The sequence below is a fragment of the Chiloscyllium plagiosum genome, chromosome 28, assembly GCF_004010195.1.
Source record: "Chiloscyllium plagiosum isolate BGI_BamShark_2017 chromosome 28, ASM401019v2, whole genome shotgun sequence".
Classification (NCBI taxonomy): Eukaryota; Metazoa; Chordata; class Chondrichthyes; order Orectolobiformes; family Hemiscylliidae; genus Chiloscyllium; species Chiloscyllium plagiosum.
This window is the reverse complement of record NC_057737.1, coordinates 36488075-36507561: the sequence shown is the minus strand read 5'-3', so window position 1 is coordinate 36507561 and position 19487 is coordinate 36488075. Positions and strand designations below refer to the sequence as shown.

Genomic DNA, 19487 nt, shown 5'->3' with positions numbered 1-19487 from the left:
AGGATTGTGGAATCAAGGGTTATGGAGATAAGGCAGGAACAGGAAACTGATTAAGGATGATCAGCCATGATCATATTGAATGGTGGTGCAGGCTCGAAGGGCAGAATGGCCTACTCCTGCACCTATTGTCTATTGTCGATTGTCACTTTGGGGAAGAAGATCAAACAATCTCCCCGGGAGACTGACGCTCCCAGGCAAGATCAGACCTTGGGAGATCCAGGGACAAAGAACCCCTCAGAGACTTAACGATCCCATCATTTCACCAAGAGACAGACTAGGGCAGACCACCACACCTGAGAGTATGACAGAAGCAGCTCTAACAATATTAAGGGAACTCACAGCAGGGATCTCTGCACAGATCAACTCCATCAAGGACATAACACATGGTATGAGATCAGGGATATTGGAAGATGGCTCCTAGCCCTCAAACAGAAACCAGACCTGAAGATACCAGGCCACATTCAGCCAAAACACAACCAAGGGAACACAAGAAATGGTGCAGCCAACCACAGCAAGCAGAAGACAACATTCCACTGTGGGGAAGCTCCCCAAAGGAAAAGGAATGAACAATCTTCACCCCATTCCCAAATGTAAAGTACATGGATTTTAATCATCCTACCTGTTCTTCAACTGGATGGAAAGCACGGCCAATGATTGAACCCTCACTCTGAGAAACAGGGCAGGGAAGGAGTGGATTGCAGGTTTACAAATCAAAATGTGAGCCTTCAAGGACGGAATGAATATTTGGGAAAAGGTACAATATAAGGAAAGCAGCTATCAAGAGGATAGCTGATGATCTTACTAAGGGTGATATGGGGGTGTAAGATATGCAGTGTGTAGGAGGTCTCACTAAAAGGTCATTGGGCAGGTGGATCTGCTTGCTATGGATAGATTGAATACAGTTTAATAAAAGCTTCTGCCCCATGCCCATTCCTGAACATGCTCACACAATACCACTGTCATCTCCAGTGTCTACGTGGATTATGGGTTTTCCACCCAAGTTTCATTTCAATGATTGAATGACTTGCTAGGCCATTTCTTGAGAACAGTTGACCATGTGGGCCAGGTTGGATATGGCTGATTTGCTTCCGTAAAAAAATGATTGACCCAGACGGGTTTTTACAGCAATGGGCATTTGTTTTATGATCAATATTAATTGCTGCTTTATTCATTTAAATACTATCTGCTGCAGAGGTGCACTTTAAATCTATGTGCAGGGGGCATTAGCCAAGGCCTTTGGGTTGTTATCACTCCCAATATTATCAAGGCTAAACCCTTAAGGCACAATTGAAGTTAAAACCTCCTGTTTAAGAGGCACGTGCTTTAATCATCTTCGGTCATGGTATCATAGGAAAGGTCACATCTCTATACTGTGTCCTTTTATTGCTGAGGCATGGATATGGAATCAGCCGAGTTTTAGGAATGGAAATTTCTTCTCACTCACAGAAAACCTGATGGAACAATAAAAGTAAACCTTTCCTTTAAACCACACGGTTTGGAGATCTTACTCTGATTAACTGTCCAATGAGACAGTGAGTTTGATTGCTGTCATTTCGGTCTTTGAGGCGTGGGATGTGATTCCTTCCTTATTTGGGAACTCCCTCCTTTTTTGACTGGCCATCACACATTTCCACATTATATCACGCTGGCTCCACTCAGACACAGCTCCCAGTGGACTGGTGTCCACAATGCAACTAAAACCTAGCTGAGAGCATCCGAGAGTTCACCAGGAGGACACACTGAGCACTTAATCCATAATGCTGCAAATTTAAAGCTAGGGCATAAACAAGCCTGGCCGTACACATCATCAACCAATCAAACCAGCACCGTCTTTGAGGCAGCTTACTGATACAGAAATCACTGTCCCCCAGTGACAATACAAGCCAATCTGTCTGTACTCACATGCTTGTAGCTTTGTCAAACTGACTAGGAGCTGATTTTTTTTTTCATTTTCTGAAACTCTGGAGGATAGAATACAACAAAATAAATTTTACAACTTTGGTCCAATGCAATCTCTTGCTATAATAGAATTCACAATGACTCTCAACAGTATTTGAGCCACATTTCATGGCGTTTCTTGATTGCTGTGTTCATCAGCTTCCATCCAGCCTGTAATATCTTCATAGATTCGGACACCCCCATATCTTGATGGAATTAGGAAATCTGAAAGAAAATTGAACAAAATGCATTAGCATTTATAACATCAATGTGCTGCTGACTCCTCTCCACAGTCTCTGATTCTCCCAGAACCATGTACTGTCTGCATAGAATCAATAGTGACAGTATAATTTAATACAACTGCTGTTGCATTCTAACTATTTATTAAACAATGCACTTGTATCATTCTGGTTCTTAGTTCTAATCAGCATTAACCATTTCAATGTTAACGGAGTTCAAGTACAACGTTAAAAGTTTGATAAATAATTTTAAGAAGTCATGACATTATACAGAGACACCAGCATGACTCCCAGCCCAGTTTATTTAACTGGTGTGGTATTGTCCCCAAAACAGAGCTTTGCACCCAAAAAGGAAAGACTTGCTTATATGCATCGGCAAAGAATCAGTATGGAGTTTTTACCATCGCGATGGAAAGTCAGACAGGGTGGAATGTCTCATTTAAAAGACAGAGATTGTGATAGATGTTTGCAGTTCAATCTCTGGAGTGGCATTTGAGCCCATTATCTTCAGATTCAGATACAAAAATGCCCCCACAGAGCCACAGGGAGGAGATTAAGTCAGCAATGCGTTGCTGTGCTGGATAACCCTCTGACAGCAATGGGTTACTGTGGCCGAAATACTTCTCAACTCCTCCATGTTTTATTTTTCCATTGCAGAGCATTAAAGGAAGAAATAGTGGATACTGGCAATAATCTTCCAAGAATGCTTAGATTCTGGAAAAGTCCTCAGGGATTGAAAAGCTTCCAACATAACATTCTTGTTCAAAATGGGAGGGGGTTGAAGAATGTATAATTGTAAGTTAGTTAGCTTAACATCTGTCATTGGGGAAACGTTAGAGTCTATCATAACGGAAGAGCATTTAGGAGTATACATTATAAGCAAGCTGAGTTAGCAAGGGGATAGGGGAAAAGCAGAAGATGGGCAGGAAGGAGTGAGGTTTATTTGAAAAGCAGACACAATGGCTTTGTGGCCTCCTTCTGTGCTGTTATAATACGGTGATTCTCTGATTAAATTTGACTATATATGTTTTGTCTTCCACATTGACTCACTTCTTTGTTCTACATTGTCTATCATCACCCACTACCACATTTTCACTCTGTATCCTATCCTCTGCCCATTATTCTAACCTCATCAATAGCACTAGCCAACTTCTCCCCAAGGACATTGGTCCCATTTCAGTTACAATCATAGAATCTCTATAGTGTGGAAATGGGCCATTCAGCCCATTAAGTCCACACTGACCCTCCAAAGAGCAACGCACCCAGACTCACCTCATATCCTACCCCTGTGACTCTGCATTTCCCATGGCTAATCCATCTAACCCACACATCCCTGGACACTAGGGGCAATTTGGTGTGACCAATCCGCCTGACCTGCACATCTTTGGACTGTGGGAGAAAACCAGAGCACCCAGAGGAAACCCACACAGACACAGGGAGAATGTGCAAGCTGCACACAGACTGAGGCTGGAATCGAATCTGGGTCCCTGGTGCTGGGAGGCAGCAGTGCAAACCACTGAGCCACTGTGCCACCAGTGGCATTGGACTTGTACAGATCCATTTCCCCATGCCACCGCCATCCTTCTTCAGAATGCCCTGAAGCCATTAAGGAACATGCTGGATCTACGGAGTTAAAGAAACCATCCTTAGAACCCAGCACCAGGACCCAGGTTCAATTCCCGCCTCGGGCAACTGTCTGAGTGTGGAGTTTGCACATTCTCCCCGTGTCTGCGTGGGTTTCCTCCGGGTGCTCCGGTTTCCTCTCACAGTCCAAAGATGTACAGGTTAAGGTGGATTGGCCATGCTAAATTGCCCATAGTGTAAGGTGGATTGGTCAGGGGTAAAAGTAGGGGAATGGGTCTGGGAGGATTGCTCTTTAAAAAGAAAAGAACATTTTTATAAAAAAAAAGTGGGCGGCACAGTGGCACAGTGGTTAGCACTGCTGCCTCACAGCGCCAGAGACCCGGGTTCAATTCCCGACTCAGGCGACTGACTGTGTGGAGTTTGCACGTTCTCCCTGTGTCTGCGTGGGTTTCCTCCGGGTGCTCCGGTTTCCTCCCACAGTCCAAAGATATGCAGGTCAGGTGAATTGCCCGTAGTGTTGGGTAAATGTAGGGGAATGGGTGGGTTGCGCTTCGGCGGGGCGGTGTGGACTTGTTGGGCCGAAGGGCCTGTTTCCACACTGTAATGTAATCTAATCTAAAAATGCTCACTATTGAGTCTCCTACCTTTACAGTTCTTCCTCTCCCTCTCCCCGTCACTTGTGTAACTGTGCCCTGCTTGCATTCCCCCAAGAAACTGTCACTTCCATCGTTTACCAAATAGGAAAATCAGATCTGGAATGATTTACACTCTCAAGCTTTCCTGACAATGTACCTGCCCCTCTTCTGACTGATCGTTGCCCATTCCCTCTCCGATTGGACTTCATTAAGCTGTGGGCTGACCATAATAACAACAAGTTCTCTATATACCTCGCAACCTTGTGGGTCCACCCACAGTGCCTCCAGCAGACACTTCAGCTCCGAAACCTGGCACTTAATCCAATCAAACCAATGGCACTTTCTGCAGATGTGGCCACCCAAACTGCTCAGAGTGTGGAAGATTTTCCTTCATACTGCAGGCTGTGCAACATCTAGGACTGAGCTCCGTTGCCGTACCTTAAGCGAAGATAATATTACCTTAAATTTAAGCCAAGTAGAGAAGTATGTAAATTTAGATTTTAATAAACGGGAACTCTCACCATTCCTGAATGCAGCTTCAAAGTGGTGAAAATAACATCTAGACTACCTACCAATCTGCTCTCTGCTTTGCGTTGACCTTACTTTCATCAATATTTTTGGTGAGAAAATGAGGTCTGCAGATGCTGGAGTCAGAGATGGAAATGTGTTGCTGGAGAAGCGCAGCAGGTCAGGCAGCATCTAGGGAAAATTTAAGCCAAGTAGAGAAGTATGTAAATTTAGATTTTAATAAACGGGAACTCTCACCATTCCTTAATGCAGCTTCAAAGTGGTGAAAATAATATCTAGACTACCTACCAATCCGCTCTCTGCTTTGCGTTGACCTTACTTTCATCAATATTTTTGGTATTTGGTAGGTTCTGGTTGGGTTTGAGCTGCTGTTTGGCCTCAGCCTGGACCTTAACCCTCAGACTCTTGACGAGAATCTCTGCTGGTACGACTCCTCCCCCCAGGTTCACTTCATTCCCACCCCTGCCCTTGTTCCAAATGGTGACATTAAACCAAGTCTAGGACTGTCGTCTAGCTGACCTTCAGTGGGCTTAACGAGGGTCTGAGATCTCGGGTTGGTTTATGAACGGTGATCATTGCTCACCACCACAATCTTTAACTACGATTGGTAACCATATTGTTACTTTCAATTAGGTATTTGTACCTATGAGACAGTGCTTAATTTACATCCCATAACAGAAGAACTAGACATAGGTAATGGATGAATGAAAGATTCAATGAGTTTTATTGTAGCTCTGCATACATACATATTACAGTCACAGCACTTCAATCTCTGTGGTGATGTTTGGTTGCTCATTTATAAAAGCAGTAACAAGTTTCCATTAGTGTGTCATGCATCACGTAGTCCCAATGAAGATGGAGACTGGCACTTTGCAACCCTTGGGTTGCATACTATGATACAGTGGTGATAAACTACATCCTGCTATCAAGGATAAAAGCATTTTCTGTGAGACTTAGTTATGGTCAATTGTCCACCACAGCCTGTTGAGCAGCCCTATAGACTCACATAGAATGGAGGATTGGAAGCAGCATTGTACCTCAACCACAAGTTACCAGTGGTTAGTCCCCAGGCATCACCTCATATTATGACACGTTACAACAGTGGATTTATCATCACCATCAAAACAATTGTGCTCTTTATTTGGGGCAAAGTCACATTGGAAGGGGATATTGCTGTTGGATCACATTTTTTTTGTCACCAGATTTGGGTAATGAAAAGGTACCACTTGTGGAATTTCTCCAGCATGTTGAGGTGTCTGCTATTGAATGTCCAAGTCTCTGAAGCAGATAGGGGCACAGAGATCACTGCTGCCCGGTTAAACAGGTCCTTCGTTTTACATTTGAAATCCTGCTCCTCAAATAATCTTTTCTTCAGTTGGCTGAATTCTGAGCCAACACATTGGAGGCGATACCGAATTTCTCCACCTAACTCTACCTTGGTGGAGAGGAGACTTCCACGTTTTGGAAAATGGTCCACATTTTCCAGGATCCTGCCAATGATCTTAATCAATGAGGACAGGTTTTGTGGTGTGGGAGCAGATTGGGATTAGACTTTGCTTTTCTAGACAATTAGTTCAATAATACAACAACAAAACTTGTATTTATGCATCATTGCCCAGCAGCGAGCACACTCTTTTTAAAAAGAACTCATGTTCTACACCATAGCCAAACATTCTAACTTCTAATCATCTTCTATATAAACATGTTTCTAATCTCCTGATCACTTCTAATGATCTAATATTGTTCCTTTCTAATACTACCATATTCAACAACAGATACAATATGTCTCAACCCAGCCTTTCATAATATCAAAGACTTTAGTGGTCCCTCTCCTAACTTTCCTATTATAATGAAGAGATCACATGCCGTATGTGATAGTACACATATTCCAATCAATGTGGAAGACTGGGAATTATTAAAGTAGGGATGTGTCACTCAAGATCACCCTTCGCTATGAGTGGCTCCTACTTCCATTTCACAAATTCGTGTATATATGCTCCCACTCCAAAGAAAAGAGCACAGAATCTAGTCTGTCACTCCGGTGTAAAACTCAGGGAGGTCTGTGCTCTTAACACTGATACCTTTCAAACTATAGATTAAAACAAAATCTTGTTTTCCATCTCAGGCAGAAATCAAAAACCCTCAGTAGTATCCCAAGGAAAACAAGGGAGTTATCCTTGTGTCCTGGCAAATATCTATCCCTCAACCAGCATCAGTAAAGCACACAACTTGTTTATTTGCCAGATTGTTAGTGGTGGAAACTGGATATGCACAAATTATCTGCTGTAAAGCATTTTGGGAAAGTGAAAAGTGATAACGCAAGATCTAAATCTATAGATGAACCTACGTATCTTTGTGTGCTGAATTATACTTGTTACTGACGGTAGGGTGAGTTTTGGGGTGTTGTGATGCATTAATATTGACTGGGTGTTATGGTGGGTGACTCCACCCAATATGCAGTTCAGAATAGGTCCTGCTGATTTTGCCTATAATGATGGGCTTGATTTCTGAGCATCATCAATACACACTTCGATCAGCCATAAAATTTGTTGTGAAGTTTAAAGAAATTCTCTCCAGCAGTTTTTACCCTAGTACAATCAGTAATTGAAGCAATAAAAGAGAATGAATGTCACTGTTAAAAGCTGCCTGTGAACACTTTGGGGAATCGCACGATGTGTGCTTGAAAACACTTCTAGTGGGAAATCTTTATTACATCCTTATTTCTTAAATTAATTTGGTCTATCTTTCTCTACCTTTCATCACGTACCTGCCATCAAGCTCATTTTAATCACCTCGTAAGGTAAATGTTGATTATATCATTTAACAAACCCCTTAAAAATTGTACATTTTTATCAAATCAAGAAAGGAAAGTGACATTTCACCACAGTGGAGAATTCTTGTTTTACAATGCCTGTTATTTGACATCGCTGCAATATTTAAAAGAAAATATTCAACTACAGCAAGTACAATTTAGAGGGAGCAGGGTTTAAATGTGGAAAGGAAAGTTAATTGAACTGTGTCCCCATTCCATGTCATAATCCAATGCATTATTTACTCTTGTATTAATTGCTTTGGATCATGAAACTGCTGCGTTCCTTATTTCAGATTATTGAATGCAAACCCATTGTGGCAAAGTCCTGACATTGGATTTGACTCATGGCTGTGGAATTGAACATTGAAGAAGAAATAGCACCCTGACTGAAAAACTGCATTGTGGGTTTGAGAACAGAAAGGCATGATGGGAAATTCAGTCAAGACACAGGCTTGCTAAAACCAGCAAGAGCCTGCAAGTTGATTTTTAAACTGTGCTGGCACAGCAAGAGAAATCGGCCTTATTGTGAGGATTATTAAACTGTCTCCTTCACTTTAACATTAGGGATTGATAAGAGTGTTAGAGATAACGCGCTTGTTCAAGCGCAGCGGTGAGATTGAGGCCTAGTGAGAGTACAGCTTTGAACAGGACAGCCACGTAATTAAAAGACAATAAAATGGGTCACAAAAAAGTATGACTTTATGTGACATAGAGTCATAGCAAGAAAGAGCTGAAAAGAAATCCTCAGAAAACAACATATTGATGCAATGAGTTTGAGCAGCTACTCTGAAGCTGTGCTCAGAAATCTGTTAACAGATTGACATAAATTCATGGACTTCTAAGCAGCCAGTGACATTGTGGGTATGCATTATTTTTCATTAGGGACACAAGGTGTACAACAATTTATGGAACTGTGTCCAAGTTGTGCGCCATTGGTATCACAACCAGTCCTTTAATTCAAGTTATGGGATCCAGCAATATGGGAGCTTCAATAGCTACTCTTCCTGAACTGTAAGAACAATATCAGAGGTTACCTGACTAAGACAAAATCAAAGTGTACAAATGATTTCTCCAGTATGACCTGAACAGGCCTGAAACCACTTGAAGGTGGACCACTCCCAAGTGGAGGAGAGGGGACCTCACTTAAGTGGTGAAGTTGTATCCTAAAGATGGCATTTTAAAGCATGAGTGACCAAGGACTGTAGGCATCAAACCCACCATTCCTAAATCATGGAAGTGACTACCCAGACTGGAGCGGTGAACATTTTTTCTTTTATGTTTAACACGTCACTTCTGTAGAAGGAGGATTTGTAGTGTTCCACATCAAACTCTATCCCTCTTCCAGCCACATTGTCCTCCCACCCTGAGTTCTAACCTAGGCTCTAAGCTTTGCCATCGTACAGAAACTTGGAGATAGTGAGGACTGAGTTGCTGGAAAGTCAGAGTTGATAAAATGTGGAGCTGGGGAAAGCACAGCAGGTCAAGCAGTATCAGAGGAGAAGGGGAGTTGAAGTCTGGATAGGACCCTTCATCATTGACCTCAGGAATAAAGGAGGACATTCTTCTATCTACATCCATGGAGCTGAGGTAGAGACAGTCAAAAGCATCAGGTTTCTAGCATCAGATAACCAACAATCTATCCTGGATCTCCCACGTAGATGCGACAGTCAAGAAGGCACAACAATGCCTCTTCTTCCTCAGGCGGCTAAGGAAATTCAGCATGTCCATAAGGTGCCTCACCAACTTCTGCAGATGCACCACAGAAAGCATTCTATCTGGGTATGTCATGGCCTGGTAAGGTAACCGCTCCGCCCAGGACTGTAAGAAACGTACAGAAGGTTGTGAACACAACTCAGACTATCATAGAAGCCAACCTCTCATCCATAGGCTCCATCTGCACTTCCTGTAGCCGCGGAAAGGCTGCCAACATCATCAAAGACCCTCCCATCCCGATAATACTCTCTTCCAACCTCTTCCATCAGCAGAAGGTACAAAAGCTTGAACGCACACCCCAACAGGTTCAAGAACAGCTTCTTCCCTACCGTGATTAGATGGAAGGATGGACCTCTCAAATTTCAATCTAACGTTAATCTTGCTTTTGTGCATTTCCTGTGTAATGATAACCTGGTATGCCTTACTCTGTCTAAACCATCTGTATGATCCGTATGTCCTCGTACGTTATGATCTGCCTGTACTGCTCACAATACAAAACTTTTCACTGTACTGCGGTAAATGTGACAACAATAAATCAAATCAAATCAAATAAAAGATATTGTCAGACCTGCTGAGTTTCTCTAGCAATTTCTGTTTTGGCTTGTTTCAGATCTCTCGCAGCCACAAGTTCTTTGTTTTATTTAAACTTAAAGTAGATAATTGCAGATAAAAGGAGACAAAGCTCGAAGGGTGAGGTGGTGGTAGAGTTTACAGTTAATGTTAAGTCAAGATGGCTTTCTCTCTTAAAGTGTCTAATCAAAAGAAGAGATGCTGTTCCTCAAGTTTATGTTGAGCTGCAGTGAATAAGTACAGCAGGCAAAGGATAGAGATGTCAGTAAGACTGAGATTTAAAGTAGCAAGCTACCAGCAGTGCAGGGTCATACTTACAGACTGAATAGATGTGGTACCCTGTAGTCATATAGTGGCAGGGCCTAGAACAGCAGGAATACAATGTCCTGTATCCAATCTCAAAAAATGCACCACTTTGAGTGTTGGTGGAACGCTTTGCATTTCACTGAGAAAAGGGAGTCACTCCTAAAAGGATAAGTAAGTTAATTCATGAAATTGTTCTTGCTGCCTTTGGTTAAGAGGCAAATCAGCACATTAACCTTTTACAGCTTAAGTCTACGATGTTCCAATATTCTGAATGCCCATCGAGTTCACAATAAAAATCTTCCTTTATTTCATTAGCACATCTCCACAGGGAGTGTTCACTTTATCACACGCTTAGGTTAACACTAATCAACACTGCGCCACATGACAGAAAGCACAGATGGCAGTGCAGTAAGTCTCGCCATCAACATTTTCCTGACAGAGAGATGCCATTAATTTCCTACCTACATGTTTCAGTAGCATGTGGAGGATTTGACAGCATGCCGATGGGATCTGCTCTTGACAATGTGGCTTTCACGTCTTATAATGAAGGGTTATTACCGAGTCCCTCGGTGAACATCTGTATTGTGTTTGAGCTTCGGGCCTGCGCCTAAGTAACATCAGCATGTTTGAATTATTCTGCCTTGAAGAAAGTATGAACTGACACTAACACAAACCATGTTGCTGTCAATGAAATTAGATGACTGCCATTTCCAAGATATAACCAACTCTTTTGTGAGGTAGAAGTCTTTTTTTATTGAAATGTTGGAGGATCTCCCACACCACTGCCCACAACAAGCGAGATGTTTATGCAGTTTATAACAACAGGATTGCCAATGTAGCAATTAAAAAGGGCCTAAAATTTGGAACCAGCCCCAGGATAGAATGGGTGACCAAAACAGTATCTGAGAGTGGACTTCAGGTCTCAGTCAGTCAGTCATGTTTTGATGTAGTCCCCAGGCAGAGTCACCAGCAAAACAGAGTTCAATTTGTGTCACTAGCAATGATCCTCAAATTACTTCTGGGAGAGGAAGAGCCATCTGATGGTGAGAAAAAAGAAGTGGAAGGAGGGAGCTGATCAACTGGGAAGGAGGTAGAGAGAAGAAATGGTGGCAGCAGGATGATCTGGGACTGTACAATCTGCAGGAAAATTCCCGTATCTTCAGACCCAGATTTATGTTATTTCTTTTTTTTAATTCCCATTTTATGACACTTTTTTTAAAATGCAAGGATTACTGTTCAGACTATATATGGACTGCTTCGTCTTCAATGCATCCAACATCTGGTCCATATTGTGTTCCATGTAGGGAAGGTCATACCTGCTGCTGGGAGGCTCTCACTACAGATTGAGGAACAGTGGAAAATTTCCAGCAGTTTTCCAAGCCAGCTGTTAGTCAGAAGCAAACCCAAGTCTATGTATTCTGAATAACAAAGAAAAACATTCCTAAACCACTGTTGCCAACTCTTATAGCTATTACGGAAACGTGAAGCTCAGTTCAGACTCAAAGCTGCTGATGTCTCTAGCTTTAATGTTTTCTCAGTGCAGTGCTGGTGTAAAACCAGGAAATTCAGAGATAGAATACTATTGGTGTTTATTGGCATCTCTGTGCAACACCAGCAGGGACCTGATGGACAAATAGTGTTGGGAAATATGAAGGGTGGTGAGCTGGAATTGATGCATGGTGAACATTGGAGCCAATGTATTCTTACATTGATTTAGTGGAGCCATGTTTTATGTGATCTTTCTTTCCAAGTTTTCAAAGCCTAATTATCGACAATCGAAGAAAGGAATCTGACCCTTTTCAGCAGTCAATGACCTTGCCAGTGAAATCTCGCTGTAATCGAGCAGTTCAGGAACCATTTGCTCTTCCATTAAGGTGGGTATCTGCTCAGAAAGGTAGAATCCTCTGCATTGGGGAGTGTCAGGGTAGGAGGTGGGAAGGGTATTTAATTCGCTGGAGTGGTGGTGTCACTGATCCCAGCCCCCTTCCTGGTTTCACTGGAATGAAGTTCAGGGTGAGTAGGTCCATGATTGACCTTCTCACATGGCTGGTCCTTACGTGGTCAATTACAGACTACTGATGATCCTCCACCCAAAGGGACAAACCTAGCTACAAACAGGCATGCGGTCATGTGACCTTCCCAAAAGTCTATCCCTCTCCCCCAACGTTTTCCACCACCAGGTACCACTTACCCAGCAGCCCACACAGATCCTTGGGCTCTGTGGTTACTGTTTCAGAATCAGGCACAGCCTCCATTATGACAATGTCATACGCAGTAGCTGCTGACTTCTGATTGGCTGACTCCTCCTGGGAAACAAGATCTCTCACTACCCATCCCCCAGGGCGGGGGCTCAATCCAGGGGAAGGCCCGCTGGTGTCCTTGGAACTGCCTGATTTTCAGAAGATGAGGTGTCCCTTCCCTGGAAAATGCAGCACAGTCCACCCCGTGAGTGTCCAAATGATGGACGAGAAGCAGGCTTTCAACTGTATCAACCCACAGCTTGAGGAATGAAACTGGAAGCAAGTGGCAGAGTACACTAATGTCAGTCGAGCTGTCCAGAAGCCAAGGTGATCAGTACAAATTCAACCCTTTGACCAGGATTGTCTCCTTGGAAACATGTCCTCAGTTTAAGGTTTACACAAGGCTGAACTTTCTTTCACAGTCCAGCCTATCCACGCACAAAGTCATTAAGCAAGAGCTTGTCTTGACGATATGGAAATTGTTGTGATCATGTGTTTGCCTCCCTCATACCAGATTTGCTGACTGGATGTAGGTTTTCTGTATTGGAAGATGTATTACCAGATTACTCAGCAGGCAGATTAACCGTAGAACTGTGATTATAGGGAAGCATAGTGCACTCCTTTACACTACATACTTCCAGGTTAGATTGGGCAATGTCTGCTAGTTTCATATTCTACCTCATTAGCATATCCCCATGAAAGTGATATCACAACCGAGATGATTGCTAACAATTCTTCATTATCTCTGTACAGGTATCCCCAAATCTCCCAACTGACGTTTGGTCAGTCCAGCCCATCTCTGTTTGAGAATCAGAGCCGAGAGTGTGGTGCTGGAAACGCACAGCCAGTCAGGCAGCAGCCGAGGAGCAGGAGAATCGACGTTTCGGGTATAAGCCTTTCTTCAGGAATGAGGCTCAAGGACACCTTATGCCCGAAATGTCGATTCTCCTGCTCCTTGGCTGCTGCCTGACCTGCTGCGCTTTTCCAGCACCACAATCTCGGCTCTGATCTCCAGCATCTGCAGTCCTCACTTTCTCCCGGTCTGAGGAGTCAGCTAAGGCTGTCTGAAAGTGCCAAACACCTCAGCTGGCAGGATGACCCTCACCCATACAGTACCAAAGTGATTTCAATAGTTTAATGGTGACATACAGGATGAACAAAGCATACATGAGAGTGAGAACAGACAAAGAAGTATACAACTAAAACATAATGCAGGAATGGGAGGCAGGGACTATGTTTATTTTCACAATTGAAACCCTCCTGATTTCCCCCTTTGGTTGTGAAAGACAGAACAGTACAGCAGCGAAGCAGGCCATTCGGCCCAATGTGGTCGTACCAGCAGGATCTGGAGAAGTGGAAAGGAGCTGGACATTTAACCAGTGAATGGGACATAATAGAAATAGAATTCTGGCAGCTGGGTCCAGTAAATAACTGTAACAGATCCTCACGGGACTTAATATCAAACTAACACGTTAACTCCAGAAACTGAAGGCAGTCAGTAACAGTCCAAAGAATATTGAAGAGAGAAAGCCCACATCAATGATAGCAGGAGAGTTTTTTTAATTCACTCGTGGGGTGTGGGTTCCGCTGCCTGGGCCAGCATTTACAGTCCATCCTTAGTTGCCCTTGGCAGGTGGCAGTGAGCTGTTGTCTTGAATCGCTGAAGCCCTTGGCTTTTAAGGACACCACAGCACAGTTCAGGAAGGAGCTCCAGGATTTTGATTGCCCAACATTGAAGGAATTGCAACATGTTTCCAAATCAGGATGTTTTGTGGCTTGGAGGGGAATTTAAAGTGGGGGGGGGGGGGGGGGGGGTTGCTGCTGATCCCATGCACCTTCTGACTTTACCTTCTAAATAGTAGAGTGCATGGGTTTGGATTGTGTTAGCAAAGAAGTGCCCACTGCTGCCACTGTGCGTCAGTGGTGAAGGGAATGACTGGTGAAGGTGGTACATAGAGTGCCAATTAAGCAGGCTCCTTTCTCTCGGATGGTATTCAGCTTCTTTGAGTGTTGTTGGAACTGCACCCATTGAAGCAAGTGAGCAATATTCCACCAGACTGCTGACTTGTGCCTTGTAAACAGTCAACACATTTTGGTGAGTCAGGGGTGTATTATTCACTTCTGAATTCCTGGTCTCTGTCATTGAATGCATGTCTCTTCTTTACCATGGACAATGGCTGGCACATAATACAGTGCAGCACAGTGGCTCAGCGGTTAGCACTGCTGCCTCATAACGCCAGGAACCTGAGTTCAATTCCATCCTTGGGTGACTGTCTGTGTGAACTTTACATGTTCTCCCCATGTCTGTGCGGGTTTCCTCTGGGTGCTCTGGTTTCCTCTCACAATTCAAAAATGTGCAAGTTAGTTTTGATTGGCCACACTAAATTGTCCGTACTGACCAACAAATGTGCATGCTAGGTGGATTAGCCATGGTAACTGTGACGTTACGGGGACAGGGTAGAGAGTTGGATGCTCTTCACAAGGCTGGTGCTGACTTGATGGGCCAAATGGCCTCTTTCACTGCGATTCTATAATATTTTCCCCTGATCAGTCCAAGTCTGAATGTTGCCAAGATCTTAATGCGTTTGGACACAGGCCAGCACAGCATCTGAGGAGTCCTGAACAGCTCTGAACAGTGGGGAATGATTGGTGAACGGCCCCACTTCTGACCTACGTTGAGCAAATTTGAGGAGATAGACGGATTTTTAATTTAAAATGGGTCGAAGGATTAAGGAGAATGACAGGAAAGTGAATTTGAGGCCAAGATGAGATGAGCCATGACCGTATTATTTGTGCTGCAAATTCAAGGGACTGTATCACTTACTTCAGCTCCCAGCTGCCATGTTTTTAAGATGGAAGTAACGTTGTTGGTGAAGCGGTTGAAGATAGTTGGGCTGAGGACATTACCCTGAGGAACTCCTGTGGTCAGGTCCTGTGACTGAAATAATCGACCTCCAACAACGAAGACCATCCTTTATTGTGGCAGGCATGATTCAAGTCAGTGGAGAGCTCCGCTCCCCCCCTGCCCCGCCCGATTCTCATTGACTGCACGTTCTCTCGAGCTTCATTACCATCACATTGTCAGGGAGTGACAGTGCTATGTCTGTATTACAACAGCTGAGCTCGAAGCACAACTCACTCTGGAGCACGGGTCTTCAGGAATATTGCTGGAATGGTGTCAGGGCCCATAGTCTTTGCTGTATAGCTCAAACTGTCCAACCTTGGCAACATTTTTGTAAATCTTTTCTGAACCATTTTAAGTTTCACAACATATTTCTTACAGCAGGGAGACCAAAATTGCACACAATATTCCAATTGTGGCCTAACCAATGTCCTGTACAGCCACAACATGACCTCCAACTCCTATACTTAATGCACGCCTCGTCCCATTGGCCCATCTGATCAAGATTCCAATGTACTTTAAGGTAACCTTCTTTGCTGTCCACTAAACCTCCAATTTTGGTGTCATCTGCAAGCTTACTAAACATACCTCCTATGCTTATATCCCAATCATTTATATTTCTTAATATCTTATGGAATGAATGAAATTGTCTGTTGGTTGGCATCTGAGAAGCTCAGGGTTTCAGAGGAGATTAAGTGGATCAACCACTCAGTACTTCTAGCGAAGAATTGTGCTTCAGCCTTGAGTTTGTACTAATTCCCAATTCATCCACCTCTGCTCCCAGGAGGACCAATTCCACCACAGATCCCATCAGATGGCCTCCTTCTTCAATGACCACAATTTCCCTTCCCACCTGGTTGAAGATGGCCTCCAACATATCTCATCAATGTCCCGCACCTCCGCCCTTGAACCCCACCCCTCCAACCGTAACAAGGACAGAACGCTCCAGGTCCTCAACTTCCATCTCACCAACCTCCACATAAATCACATCATCCACCAACATTTCTGCCACTTACAAATGGACCTCACCATCAAGGATATATTTTCCTCCCCACCCTTATCTGCTTTCCGCAGAGACCGTTCCCTCCGTGACTACCTGATCAGGTCCACATCACCTAACAACGCACCCTCCCCTCCTGGCACCTTCCCCTGCCACTGCAGGAATTGCAAAACCTTCATCCACACCTTCCCCCTCACCTCCATCCAAGGCCCCAGAGGAGGCTTCCACATCCATCAAAGTTTCACCAGCACTTCCACAAGTGTCATTTATTGTATCTGTTGCTCCCGATGCGGTCTCCTCTACATTGGGGAGACTGGACGCCTTCTCGCAGAGCGCCTTTGAGAACATCTCTGGGACACCCGCACCAGTCAACCACACTGCCCTGTGGCCGAATATTTCAACTCCCCCTCCCACTCTGCCGAAGACATGCAGGTCCTGGGCCTCCTCCACTGCCGCTCCCTCACCACCCGACGCCTGGAGGAAGAACCTCATCATCCACCTCGGAACACTTCAACCCTACGGCATCAATGTGGACTTCACCAGTTTCCTCATTTCCCCTCCCACCACCTCCCCCCAGTTCCAACCTTCCCCATGACCTGTCCTCATGACATCTTCCTTCCCACCTATCCGCTCCACCCTCCTCTCTGACCTATCACCTTCACCTCCACCTCCATCCACCTATTGGATACCTCCTCTCTAGCCCCACGCCCCTCCTATTTATCTCCCAGCCTCATTCTTGATGAAAGGCTTTTTGCCCAAAATGTCGATTTTCCTGCTCCTCGGATGCTGCATGACCGGCTGTGCTTTTCCAGCACCACTCTAATCTTGACTTTTGTACTGAGGTGTTAAGCTTCCCCATCGTTGAGGATGAGGATATTTGTGAAACCTCTTCCTCCTGTTGAATTGTCCACCATCATTTAGAAGTGGATGTGGCAAGATTGTAAAGATCTGATCAGTTGGTTTTGGGATTTCTCAGTCCTGTAGTAGCACACCCATTCAGTACACAGATAGTCCTTCCTGTAGCTTCACCAGGCTGATGCCTCATTTTTAGGTATTCATGGTTCTGCTCCCGACACACCCTCCTTCATTGAACAAGGATTGGTCCCCTGCCTTGATGATATCACTCGAAAGGGATAAGATGCTGAGTCATGTGGTTACAGATGGTGTTTGAAGAAAAAAATTCTGCTATGGCTGGGAAGTGTTTCATTTTGAGTTGCTAGAGCTGTTCAAAGTCTGCCCATTTAACACATTGGTAGTGCCACACAATACAATGGGCAGTATACAGACAAGGCCTATGTGATGGTCACTCTTACTGATACTGTCATGGCAGATGTATTTGCAGCAAGCAAATTGGTGAGGATGAAGTCAAATTTGTTTTCTCTCTTGTTGGTTCCCTCAGGACAAACCCAGTATAGCAGCTTTATCCTTTCGGATTCAACCAATTGGAAGATTACTGGTGCTACCAAACTGCCCCTGCTGATATACATTGATGTTCCCCACCCAGAGAACATGCTGTTGTTCCCCCATTAGTGCCTTCTCCAAGTGATGGTCAACGTGGCTGATGGATGTTTCATGAGCTGAGCTAAGTAGACGGCGGAGGGGGTGATAGGTAATCAGCAGGAGGTTTGACCACACCATGTTTGACCTGATGCTATCAGATCTCATGGGGTCTGGATGTTGGGTACTCCTCAGGCAACTCCTTCCCAACTATATATCACTGGACGGTCACATCTGGAGGCGTTGCCCTACTGGAGGGACAAAACATACCCAGGGATTGCTTTATTAGTCTGTAGGACAGTTCTCCTAAGTTTGGCACTCACCCCCCAAGTTGTTAGTAAGGATGACCAGGCAGGGTCTATGGACTTGCTTTGCCGTTTCCAGCTCTAAGTCGATATAGGATGGTCTGTCTGATTTCATTTCCTTTTGAACTTTGTAGCGATTTTGATAAAATGGAGAGCCTTGCTCGGCCATTTCAAAGGGCAGTTAAAAGTCAACCACATCACAGTAGGTCTGGAGTCACATATAAGCCAAGCCTGGTGAGGCCGACAGATTACCATCTCTGAACCAAATTGGATTTTTAGAACAATCAACACCAGTTGCATGGTCACCAGTCGGCTTGATTTCTAATTCCCAAATGTTTTTATTGCATTTAAATGTCACCATCTGTCATGGTGGGATTTAAAACCATATGCCGAGGATATTACTAGTCCAGTGATATGACAACTACAGCACTGTTTCATCATGAGAGAGAGAGCCAATTGCCCAGTAGTGATACTGGGGGAGACAGTCATACAGAATGTTACAGGGATTGATGGAAACTGGAGGCAGGTGAATTGGGAGAGGGAAGAAGAAGAGTCCCAAGACGAGTTGTGGTGTTAGACGATGAAATAATTCCTCTGCGAACTGAATGGGCCTTTTGGGATGTATAACAATGAACGGCAACTCCAGAGGTCTGGAGTTACTGTTTTGAAAAGCAAAATGTCACATAACGTTCTTATTCTTTGGATTAAAAATCAATTATTTTTGTGGAGTCTGCAAGTGTTTCAAGTGAACTAGAATACAGATTATCTGGTTACATATAATTTTAGATCATGTATAAAAAGTAGCATAGAAACACAACATACTGCAGAAGTTCTTGGTTGGATAGAAAATCCATGGAAGAAATGTATACCATGTTCATGTTACTGTCTGTATTTCAGGCTTCAATGGTCAAAATTGACTCCTTGAAAACTCCATTTTCCATTCAGATAATTTAAAGATTCTTTTCTTCCAATAGTCGATAGTCTGCTGAGAGAGAGAGAGAAGGTGTAAAATATTCAGGCATGTTCAGCAACTGTACGCCCTAAAAATCGAACTGCATTTGGAGAGGATAGAGGGCAGAGGGTCCAATCCATGTTAACCTTAACTCTCTGACCTGTAGTTGCTGAGCATAGCCGCTCTGAATGTGCTCAGTCAATCAACAGAAAGAGCACAATGCAATCCCTTATTGTTTTCAAATACTCAGTCCTGCTCATAGTTCA

General features: G+C 43.9%; 1 long non-coding RNA gene across 1 annotated transcript in view; it reads right to left on the bottom strand.

Annotated features, from left to right (window-relative positions):
- LOC122564119 overlaps nt 1-19245 on the bottom strand; it is a 21767-nt gene extending 2522 nt beyond the window's left edge. Inside the window, exons 1-2 of the long non-coding RNA XR_006315824.1 lie at nt 19092-19245; nt 1903-2163 (exon numbers count right to left, since the gene is read on the bottom strand). This is a non-coding gene — a long non-coding RNA (uncharacterized LOC122564119). The remainder of the gene's footprint in view (nt 1-1902; nt 2164-19091) is intronic.
- Between the last annotated feature and the right edge of the window lie 242 nt (nt 19246-19487).